The 11,818-nt window shown below is 41.1% G+C and overlaps 1 protein-coding gene across 5 annotated transcripts in view; it reads right to left on the bottom strand.

Annotated features, from left to right (window-relative positions):
- The window catches only part of tex2 (testis expressed 2), a 28,357-nt gene extending 17,032 nt beyond the window's left edge, over window positions 1-11,325 (bottom strand). The window contains exons 1-3 of one of the 5 annotated variants that reach the window (XM_034143291.1): window positions 10,970-11,325; window positions 10,611-10,684; window positions 10,114-10,178 (exon numbers count right to left, since the gene is read on the bottom strand). The gene's annotated coding sequence lies outside the window, so the exon portion shown is untranslated. Of the gene's footprint in view, window positions 1-7,125; window positions 7,152-10,113; window positions 10,179-10,610; window positions 10,685-10,969 lie in introns of those variants that run through there. The other 4 variants (XM_034143290.1, XM_034143294.1, XM_034143292.1 and 1 more) reach the window with 4 other exon arrangements.
- Window positions 11,326-11,818: the final 493 nt, after the last annotated feature.

Raw genomic sequence — 11,818 nt, 5'->3', positions numbered from 1 at the left:
GTGCTAGGGACAGAGCACGACTGAATAAGAACAAGGAAAGAGGAAGACATAAAAGAGAGCAACAAAAAGAAGAAAGATGAAGAACCACAGGGGGGGGGGGGGGGACTGTAGAGTCTGCATACGACCTTTCAGAGACAAGCTTTTGAAGTGGGATTCTCTTAAAAATGGCAGAGATGGAGGGAGAAAATGCAGAGGATGACACAGACAAGAGAATGACAGAGAGGAGAAAGGAGTCAAATACGAAGAGGGGAGACGGAGACATGGAGATGGAAGTGGTTGTTGTCGTCACAAACGTCTGAAGGACGGGTTAAAATGTTTTGGAGGTCGACAGGGTGAGCATGGACGGATGGTCACCATGCAAAACCGTATCACTGGTGGATAAATCAGTACTTTCCATGTACAATGTATATGAAATGTACACATTTTCAGCAAAAAAAGCATGTCAGTATGGGTTGGAATTTGTTCCTAACCTTACAGTGTTTTTATAGACTTGAGAAAGTAATCGGCACATTCATTGAAATTGATGATTAAAATAGCTGTTTGTTGAAGTCCCACGGTGAATATTAAAATATTCTATGCTAACATATATCACATTTAGTAGATATACCTTTATGTTATTCCCTTGTATATTTCAAAACAGATGCATTTGTACTTGTAAATGATTTAAAATAACATACTGCTTGTATTTTGGTTCTTACACAGACAAAAGAAAGCTGGCTATATGAGTAGCTAAAACACGTTTGAAACATGTCTATTGCTTTTCAGGTTGAGTAAACTGTTTGCTGACACACCCACGGTGGTTTTAGTTAGTTCCTCTCATCAATGCACCACTGCCATTAAAAGCCCCATGTTTGTTTTATCCGCTCCTGGATGAGGATGAGGAGACAAGAGGAGTCTGGCACGAAGACTCATCCAATTAATCAAAGCAAGCAGGGCTACTCTAATCAGCTAAAGCCAGCACCCCGGGAGACGAGAGGGGGGGGGGGGGGGGGGGGGGGGAGCTAAAAGCAGCAGGGTGTAAGAATAATATAAGGGGGTGAAAGGTAGACAGTGGAAATGGAAAGGGAAATGACCACACAGGATAAATCAGAGAAATACACACAGAAACTCCAGTGACCATTTCCTAATTCACAATCTGTAATCCCTTCCCGACCAAAACTCCTGCTTCACAAACAAGAAAAACAGACATGAGAATGAGTGGTGAAGAGAGAGAGGTACAGAGCGGCTGCTTATAGAGAGATGGAGATTTATTTATGAACAGTTTGCCTTCAGCATATTGAGTCTCTCGGCTGAATGAACCACCGAAAATCAGGAATTTACTAAAATCCTTAATTGATTTAACACTAACTGTGTGCCTCAAAAAGCATTCACTACAGTGTTGTTTAGTTTAGTTGTGTAATTCAATCTAAATCCTGATTTATTGGGTTTAGCAGATGCTGCAGCAGATTCAATATGTGTCTACTTTTCAGTCTTTTTTTCTCTTTTGACTGAGCCTCAGCGGGTCTCCCTCTCCTCTCTCTGCATTTGATGAATGGGTAGATATTTCTGGACTCTCACACACCCTGACAGATTTCAGGCCCTGAGGAGGCATGTTGAGCAGCCTCTTTTTAAAAGGTAAAAAAAAAATGCTATAGCCTATTTCTAGGCTAGGAACAGTTCCCAGGCAACCAGCAGGAAATGACTTGTCTAGGCCAATGAAAGGTCTTGCATATATAACCCTCTATGAACTAGTGAATTGCCAATGTTATACTACAGATGAAACAAAACAACATACATTTTGTTTATAAGTGACTCCCAGAGAACTTTAGTTGCACTACACCAGGGGTGTCAAACTCAATTTCATCTCGGGCCATTAGCATCATGGTTGCATTCAAAGGGCCAGTTTTATATATAAGACTCTATAAAAATACATATATAAATATTTAATATATATAAAATAATGTATTATATTACATTATTGCCTCTGCATTGGATTATTATCGGATAGGGTAATAACTTCATAAGTCTCTTCAGTGAGAATTTCACAAAATGATTTAAAAAGAAAAGCCAAATTCTGGAAAAAAAGTCAAAAGAAAAAAAAGAAATGACATTTTGAAAATAAAAAGTCAAATTCGGAGAAAAAATTTCTAATTTGAGATGCATTGTGGGACATGATTATGGGCAACGTGCTTCTGTAAATCGGCATGTAATCGTATAATAAACATATTATATTCTTTGCAAGCTCTTATGGGGCCACAGAAAATGAAGTCACGGGCCGGATTTGGCCCCCGGGCCTTTAGTTTGACACCCCTGCACTACACCAATAGAAATCACCAATAGGCAGGGGCGGACTGGGACTACAAATCAGCCCGGGACTCTCGACCGGCCCACTTCGGTACCGCCGGCCCACCTCGGTACCGCAAGTAATTACAGCTAGTAAATTGTCAACGGGGGGGGGGGGTGGGGGTGCTAGTGGCTTCGCGAGCGGCCCACCTCGGTGCTGCAAGTAAATACCGCTAGTAAATTGTCAACGGGGGGGGGGGGGGGGGGGGGGGGGGGGGGGGGGGGGGGGGGTGGGGGGGGGGGGGGGGGGGGAGTGCTAGTGACTTATCCGACCGGCCCACATTGTCCGACCGGCCCGATGGACAGTCCGCCCCTGCCAATAGGTCATGCTTAAACCTGCGTAAGAATTTGTGCCTGTTGATTATGAATAAATTGTAACATAGGTATGCGAGACGTTGCTGCCTTTGTTATAAATCATAAACACAGGTTGACCTCACCGAATCGATAAAGATGGAAGCTTGTCTTTAAATAGGATTAAACCTACCAAGATGCTGCCAGCGGAGGACAGTAGAAAACAGCACAGATGCCATGATAGAGGAAGGTGAAAGGTGTGTGAAGAACAATACATTGGTGAAATGAATGAACAGTATCAAAGTAAAAGGTCTGAAAATAAGTTCAAATGTATATGCAAAGAGCTCTCCAGTGATTAAGCATTGAATCTAATTAACATAGCATGATGCAAGAAGCAATATAATGTTATATAGCCATTATTCCTTGTCAAAACCCTGTGTCTTCTTCATTACCCAAAATACAACTTACTGTAACCACCAACAGGTTGGTCTAAAATGTTGTGTTTGTTATGGCAGTATAGCGCTATTATGTATTCTGGTGAAATCACTCATTTCTACCTCCACAAGCCACATTTTTACCACTTAGCCTTGACCATCAGTGACTAAAGAGACCTTAGGCAATTGACTTCACTCTGCTCCCAATTGAGCCATAAAGGGCTTTATAAAACGTGTTATTAACAGAAGCATTCCCCAACACCTGTACAAATATATTGTTGTGTAAAATCTTTGAAGTTCCCCATTTCATGTTCAGTCCTTTAGCAGAAACCGGCCACAATCTACTGTATCTTTACATGTGGGAGTCATTTTATGTCAAGGATCAATACTAATGACTCAACAGTTACTCAACAGGTGCTGAGAGATATTTTGACTTTAAAAACAACATATTTGAAGCCTCTGATTTGAAATGATAAGTTCACAGCTTTGAAATGATGTGTACGACATGATAATATATCATGATATATTTTGTCTGTGTTTCTGTTGATTTGTGCTTGCTGTATTTGTTCAATTGAGGAGTCTTATCTTTGCTAAAAACCATTCTACTGAATCGTCCTCTTTAGGTAACAGAGTGTTGATGTGATTGGATGAGTCAGCAGGTGTCGAGGACAGACTAGCATGACCTCTGCTGAAGGATGTTAAGTCGGCACGCCAAGTTTCCACAGAAGGAAGATCAAGTAGAAAAGTAAAACCAGGAAATCAAGGCGGGCGTCCAGAACATACTGAGCCGATGACTGTGTGAAAAATGGGGCAGGAGGAAAATGGAGAGCAAGTCAAGTAAGAGCAAGTCGGCGAGGCAATAAAAGGGGTGGGTGACAGCTGGAAGATAGATCGGGTGAGACAGAGGGATTGAAGATGAACACAGGATGCAGAGAGAGAAAGGGAGAGAGTGGCTGATGGAGCAGTCGATTGTCACTAACAGCCCAGAGACACACACACACACTCACAGAAGCTGTCTTTTCTCACTAACAAGCGCACACAGAAATGAGCTCCTTTGTCACATGACCTGTGCAGTTGCTTGGATGTATACGAACGCAAACAAAAGCGGCAAAAAGGGAGCGTAGACTGAGGGAGTCCGATAATGAGAAGAGAGCACCTAAAGCAGAGGGAGAACATGGAGAAAGACACAAAGGCTCACGTGAGTCCTTTGTTTTCCTGCGGGCCAGAGACAGTCACATGACCATAGCACAGGTTAATACTACACAAGCATTTCTTTCAGGCTCCATTGCTCCCTTTCAAAAGATAGATTATATTCTTTTCAATGATTGTAATGTTATGTTAAATATATGTCCTTTTCTCTTGGCTTGAATATTCATCAATGTTGCAAACAGGGCTACTGTGATTCAAATCAATGTTAGACTTGATGTGACAATAAAGTAATCATGGTCCCAGTCCGCACCCAGTTAGCACCCAGGTAACAGTACATGCATATGCTGTAGTTTACACTACACAATGCAACAGTTATAAGAAGACTGAATGAAAGCAATGTGAGAAATTCACATTTGCACTGGTTGTTTCCATTCCTATCCAAAAATTAATTATACAAGACAGGGAAATATAGACGAGGGGCACTTAGGGAAGAAGAGTTCAAAATGGCTGATTTTCAAATCAAGGAAACTCAGACTGTGAGGAGGCAAACACTAACAGCACCTCTTGACACACCTCCAGGGGCGCAGTCGAGGTGTTAGTTCCACAACGCTTGCCACTTTAAGCTCTTGCTGAAGGACAGAGAGATAGAGGAATACAAGGATGAGAAGGGAGAAAGAGACGAAGGAGAGGACAGAGCCTCAAGGAGGCGGCAGATTTTCCAGGAAAAGATGAAACAGCAGCATCTGCCACTCAGTCAATGTTCAGGTGTGATCAAAACTGTGGCAACATTAAGACAACCATGTTTTTATGACAATATGCAATTGTATTTAAATGAATCAATAAGTTTATAACTGTAAAAAATATATTTAAAAAATATGATCAATCCCAAGGTCAACCCTATTAATGTCTATTTGTATCAACTCAAAAAAACGTATTTGATTCAGCCTGATCATTAATGTTTGAATGCCTGATTAAATATAAATAAGATAACATGCAAAAGAGCATTCAGAGTAATGGGGAAAAAAAATATGTATATATAATTTCTGTACTATTGGAGCAGCTCCAGTTGGGGCAGTAGGGACCAACCCTGACACTATTAATGTGTGATGTGTCAATACGCCTGTTAGACCAATATATTTGCCAACAGCATAAGACAATCACGCAAACACCCAAAAGCGAATATGAACACACACACACACTGCTGCTCGAGGGTCTTAGCCCTTGGACTGGCAGCATAATGAGCTCCCAGTAGCGGAGGCTTGATGTCACGTAACGCTGCTCTGAATCTGTTAACGAAAGGACGAAGGAGAATAAAAACAATAAAAGAGCCAGGGAGATAAATACACTCGCGCAGCTTAGCTGGATCAAACCGGTTTTCCTCACCTCTCTTTCTCTCCAACCCAGAATCCACCGTCAACACGTCAAACATCAAACCTTGCCATGCAGATCATCTGGTGGTTGCCATGCCAACAGTAAAGCTTTCATCTTGTTCCTTATGCCCGCCGCGTCCTTTTGTTTAGCAAGGCAGCTCCTCCGCACTGTATAACCCTGGTCTCCTCAGAGTATGTGAGTGTTTGTAAAAATCTCCAGTGAAGGGTTATCAGTGTGTGTGTGTGTGTGTGTGTGTGTGTGTGTGTGTGTGTGTGTGTGTGTGTGTGTGTGTGTGTGTGTGTGTGTGTGTGTGTGTGTGTGTAGGATGCGTAGGAGCTAAACCAAAGCACCAAAGGACTGGAACAAACTTAGATCTACCTCTTTGTGATGTGTGAAAGAGAAATAGAAAGTGTGTTGGTTTATAATTTAGCTGTTGTTGGGAACACTTTTTCAAAGACTAAAGAGCACACGATCAATTAATAACCTCTAATTATGGTGGTCAACACCAATACATTTTCTCCTGACATCTTTAGTTGTTGACTCAGATCTTCTCTGTCAGCGTCAAGACAAACATGTGATTGTTTTCTTCATTACAAGCTGTTGATTTTCTCAACTGGTGCCAAATGTGTTTAACGCTTCACTTTGAAAACTAGCGGATTTGCTATGAAAATCGATGTCTGGTGCCGCCTAACCAGATTAGACAGTTTGGAGATCAAAAGGTGGATCAACGCGCAGTCCTGACCAAACACAGAGGCATCAAAACATATTAAGCAATTTATAATCTTTGTAAAAGCTGCTTGACAGCCAGCAAACAGCCGGAGGATTTGGTATTAGTCATAATCCACCCTATTATATGATGAATAGAGTGATGGAGGGAGGGAGACAGAAAAACATCGACTGTGAGTGTATTTACAGATTCATATTTGCAATGTTGTTATTATTTTATCCTGTATGAACACTAGGAATAAATGGGCAGAATTAGTGTTGCTGTTTTGCAGGATTATGAGAGTGCAGGGAATACAGTGTGTCTGATTAGTAATCATAAAAGGAAGACTGACTGTGAAAATGAGAATGGAGGGATAATAGCCTGTGGCTAATAGGAGACGCAAGTAGAAGAATCTTAAATATAATATTTGAAATTAGTATTCATGGATCACTGTGTCAAGTTGTTACAAGCACTCTTGGTGTTGAGCAAAAGAAGCTCTTTAAATTCAACAAGCAGCACTGCCATCAGACCGACATCGTTAGAAGAATCCTCAGACAGCAGCTCAAAATATCTAAAGCATTAATCCCCCCCCACCCACCCTCCCTTTTTTTGACAGGGATGTGCCACACAATAGAGGCATCAGCACAGACACTGACAATTAGTATATAAGTTACATGACATAGCAGGGTGTATTTCTCAGTGGCTCTGTGTGAAGAAACCTGTTATCTTTGATGATCAAACCTTCTGTGTCTGGAGAGTGAGCGTCTGATTACATTTTTCTGAGCTAATTATTTCCATCTCAAGAAGAACATTGATGGAACAGTTAATCAGGTAGTATAATCTTACACTTACAAGACAAGGCTGCAGGTGCAGAATCCCCTGTAAAAGATGAAAGTCCCCACTTACTTTTATACAACTTAAACAGATGAAACAGTGTTATGCTAGGATACACTAAATTATATTTTATCTGAATCCCCTGATGTAATAAAAGGCTGCTGATGACATAACAGGACAGAATAGTGCATTTTATTGGGGACTATTTTAGCTGTGGATTAATACACATTTGGTGCTCTAGTGATTAGACAGGACATTGAATGTGTGATAAAAATGTTCATTGTAATAAATTAACCTGTTGTCCCAATGCAACATTGTGTTTTTTGAATGTACTTTTAAACAACAATAGAGCTCTACTCCACTACTTGTTAGCAGTAGGAGAAATGAACTACATGCAAATAAACTATACGTTTATTTTTATATAAAGTGGTTTGCACAACTTTTTCTATTAAGCTTCAGTTAGCCTAACTAGAAGGTAGTTGCCTTGATTCTTCCAGTGTGGAGTAATTCATAGTTTGAAAAAGTATTAAAATAGCTTCCCCAACATTGCTTGTTTCTATAATTTATTGTTGGTTCTGGCAAAGGTGAAGTGCACCTCATACATATAATTGGGTTGCATGCTGAGTACAGCCTGTGCATACAAAGTGTGTATTTAGTGTGTAGGTCAAATCTCTTTGTGTAATCTAGTCAGCCAGTACTTCCTTCTTTGTCTCAAACGTCAACTTCCTGTTTCGCCAGATACCCGCTATAAAATGAAAGCACCACCCATTACTCTCCCTGTCTTTATTGTAGGCACAAACATGTATCTCTCCAGCTGCAGTAAATCAATGCTTATAGGATATGTCGAGTCAAACATGGTCTTTATCAGCGTGCTTTTATCAAATTCATGTCTGGTCAAAAGCTAGATATCACAGACACAAACACACACACACACACACACGGCAGCGTCAGAGGCCATTAGCTGTGACAATTGAGGCTTCTCGTCACAGTGACTAGCGCCAGCCGCTGCTCTGTCTGCTTTTTCATTTGAACAACAAGTGTGTGGATGAGGAGCCTGTCTATTGCATGTGTTAATGCAATTGTGCATGTGTTTTTATTCACATCTAAATCGTGTCGCATGTCAATTTATCTAGCAAACAAATCCATTAGCAAAGTCAACGTACTTTCAGCATCACAATCACCACAACTGGGGACTAGATGGAAAGTTAATCTTCCGACTTGGGTATGTTCATGAGCTTTTAACACTTCAACCCTTTTCTGGGAAGGCTTTCTACAAGATTTTCAAACTTGGCCGGCAGAATTGACTCCCATTCAGCCACAAAAGCATCAGTGAAGTTGTGCTCTGATGTTGGGCGATATGGCCCGGCTTGCAGTTTGGCACGACTCAACCCAGAGATGTTAAATGGGGTTGAGGTCAGGGCTCTGTGCAGGTCAGCCAATTTGTTTTACACCAAACCACCATTCTTTATGGAGTTTCCTTTGTGCTTGGAGGCCTTGTCATGTTAAATCAGGAAAGGGTATTCCCAAAACTGTTGCCAAAGCAGTGTTGTCTAAAATATCCCTATTTGTACAACCATTACATTTCTTTTATTTGGAAATAAGGAACACAACTCAAAAAACAGACTCATAGTGTACCTCCAGCCCACAACATTTATATAAAACAAGCCAAATCAATGCCCCCTGGGTGCTACTTTTGTACACCAACTTTGCCAGAATAATGAAAACACTAGATTCAATTGCACTTTTCTATGACAAACTCTTGTCTAGAAAACCGAATAAGAAAGTGAATTTGGTTTAAGGCAGACAGCATAAGTGACACGGTATTTACAGATTCATTTTGATATTTAGAAGGAGAAGTTGAGGTCTAACGAGAGCTAGTTGGAACACACACAGGATTCTCTGAACTTTACTTCTCAAAACTAACAGGAACAACACATACTGAATTAATTAATCTCTGGTATAATAAACCTTCGAAATTATTCTCAGAGCTCAAACATAAATTGTTTTGTCTGAGTTTTGTATCCGTTGACCTTGGCAGGAGGAATACCGTGGTGATTAATATTGTGGAAATATAGTATATAGTAAGCAACCAGGATACTTCTAGCTCCTTCCTCTCATATTACTCATATTATCATTACTATTACTACAAACATTGGCTGTGTCACCAATGTTTCTTATTTCCCTATCTTCTGCTGATGGTGCTTAATAAAATGTAATTTGTGTGCTGACTTTATTCTCTAAAGTGTCTTTACCTTAAAGTTTTAAACTGGTTCCTGGATTAGAATAAGTACAAAATCATGTACAGAATCCTAACTTCAACAGCATAGCGTGTATCCACGTATCCACAAGTTCAAGGTCGAACGCTGACTCAAGAGTTGGCTTGCAAGGCGCCCTCAAGCTAAATTATTTTAACTTGGCACAAAATGTGAACTACTTGAACATTCACAGCCTGCAGCACACACTTGTTAACACAGATGGATCTAATGACATCATTTTTCAAGCTTAATATTTCTTGTTCATGTTGTATTTTTACGTGAATCTCGGATGTGTTTCAGGCCATGCAACAGTGTGCCATCAAATCCCCTTTTTTTATCCACAGACAATAGCTCATTCAGATGGATCAGCTGCCACTGTTTGCTTTTACCCTCACAGCAATTTGTCTAATTGAGCCTAAGAAGAAAGAGAATTCCCTTTAGACTTGCTGACACAAGTACCCCCCCACCCCTCCATCTACAAACACACACCTCACTGTGGGACACAGCTGTCGGTATTTAAAAAAGAAAGTAATTAATGCAGCATGTGAAAATGTATACAAACATGTGCTTTGCTTTCAGACAGCCACATGCATGATTAACAATGTTGAATATGTGAATGACGTTTGGGTTTGAGTAAGGGGAGTTGAGATGAAGGAGAGATAATTATAGATAATAGTTCAATGCTATGGATCAATTCCAGCGCTACCATAGAACACACACACACAAGTTCAAAGCAGAAAATAAGTCTTACCTTGAGATTAAAGAGGCATTCAATCTCCTCTTGCAACACAACCTGCACTCATGGTGCTAGCATCCCTTGAAAAACAGAGACAGGGAGAGAGAGATTGATTTAATGGCTAACGTGCAACTGTTGTCATCTACTTCCAGAGCAGCATCATTAGTTTTACTGTGACTTAACAAGATGCTATATATAGCCTCTCATTATAATGTTGTGATCTGGTGTCGTGCATGAAGGGGACACTAGGCTGAACAAGTGGAAGGGCATAAAATAAAATGTCAGTGTCAAGCAGAGTCTTACAATAACCTTCATCATAATAACAGTAGAACAAATTCACATTTATGAGAATCCACTATACACTGCTTTAGACCTGTTCACACAAGGACAGACATATGGTGATCTAACCCTGGAATACATTTGGTGTGAAACTTAAATGAAAGTCTAGGTGGTGGCTGTGATGGTGTGGCCTGCTACCAAGAAGGGAGGAGAGGATTGAGCATCTGATCTACCTGTGCACTTCACAGCACCATAGATGGACATGAGCCACAGTTGCTCCACAGATGTCTTCCAATGCTCCACACAGCTGTGATAGACAACAGGATCAAAACACTGAGCATTTTAAAATCTATAACAGCTACAGTGCTTTCTTAAGGAAGTACACCCCAGTACACAGGGCCATACAGCATACACACAGCTATTTTCATAAGGGTGCTGGTCGTGTTAAGACAACATAATTAAAGCTCCTGTGTCTCCATCCGCCCCTTTGTCCTCCTTAACTTCAGGCTATTTTTGTCTGTAACCGTGTGACAGCCATGGACCGAACAGCTGATATGCAAATCAAATCGACAAATAAAACGTTCAATCTTACCGTAGTTATCGCATCTTCATGTACAGGCCACTGGTTCGCTCTGCATCCTGGCTTCAAATGTGCGTAATGCGATGAGGATCCCTGCGTGGAGAGCTTTCTGTGTCCGGAGCCTGCGGAGGGTGCACCCAGCGAGAGGTGCGGACAGACAGCGAGATCTGTCAAAGAGACGCTGATCCCGTGTGTTGTTTTGGTGAATGGGTGGTGTTCAGACAGCGACACCCCCCTCTCTACTCACAATTTAAAATGACAATGACACCCAAAAGAAGCATCCCCACGTCGGAACCCTGGCGGTTCATATTTTATTGTGTTGCAGCAGGAGAGTGTGAATTGCGTCACGGCGTTGCAGCATGCCTTTAAGACGCGGGGTCCCCTCCACAAACAGCACACTGTCTCCCTGTAGGCTCCTAGACAAATGAGGTGAAAACACATAAGCTCAAAAATATATAATTGTTTTATATGATACGACTTTTTAAAGAAATATATATTAAGCAAGACACAACCTCCATATGAATCAGACCCACCATGTGCACAGTCTGAATTCAGGATGGTTCAATTTGATTTGCTTAAACATGCTGCCACCTACTGGACTGAGTTCAATACCTCACAGGAAACTCTCCACATGAGTCCTAAACCTCGACCTTTAAGTTTTTATGTTCTTCTACATCCTCTCTCAACTGGCATCACCTGTCAAATATAATTTATTACAGATTCTGGACATACAATTGTTGATTGATGCTTCTGTGATTTTCAGTTGCAACATGAGAGCAGAACTATGTGAGGGGTGAAGGGTTCCTTCTAGTGGACAGTGATGCTGCAGACACTTCAAGAGGCTAAAGGTAGCTTTTACTA

Source organism: Trematomus bernacchii, unplaced genomic scaffold, assembly GCF_902827165.1.
Source record: "Trematomus bernacchii unplaced genomic scaffold, fTreBer1.1, whole genome shotgun sequence".
Taxonomy (NCBI): Eukaryota; Metazoa; Chordata; class Actinopteri; order Perciformes; family Nototheniidae; genus Trematomus; species Trematomus bernacchii.
Note: the sequence above shows the minus strand (reverse complement) of the source record. Positions and strands in the feature narration are given on the sequence as shown.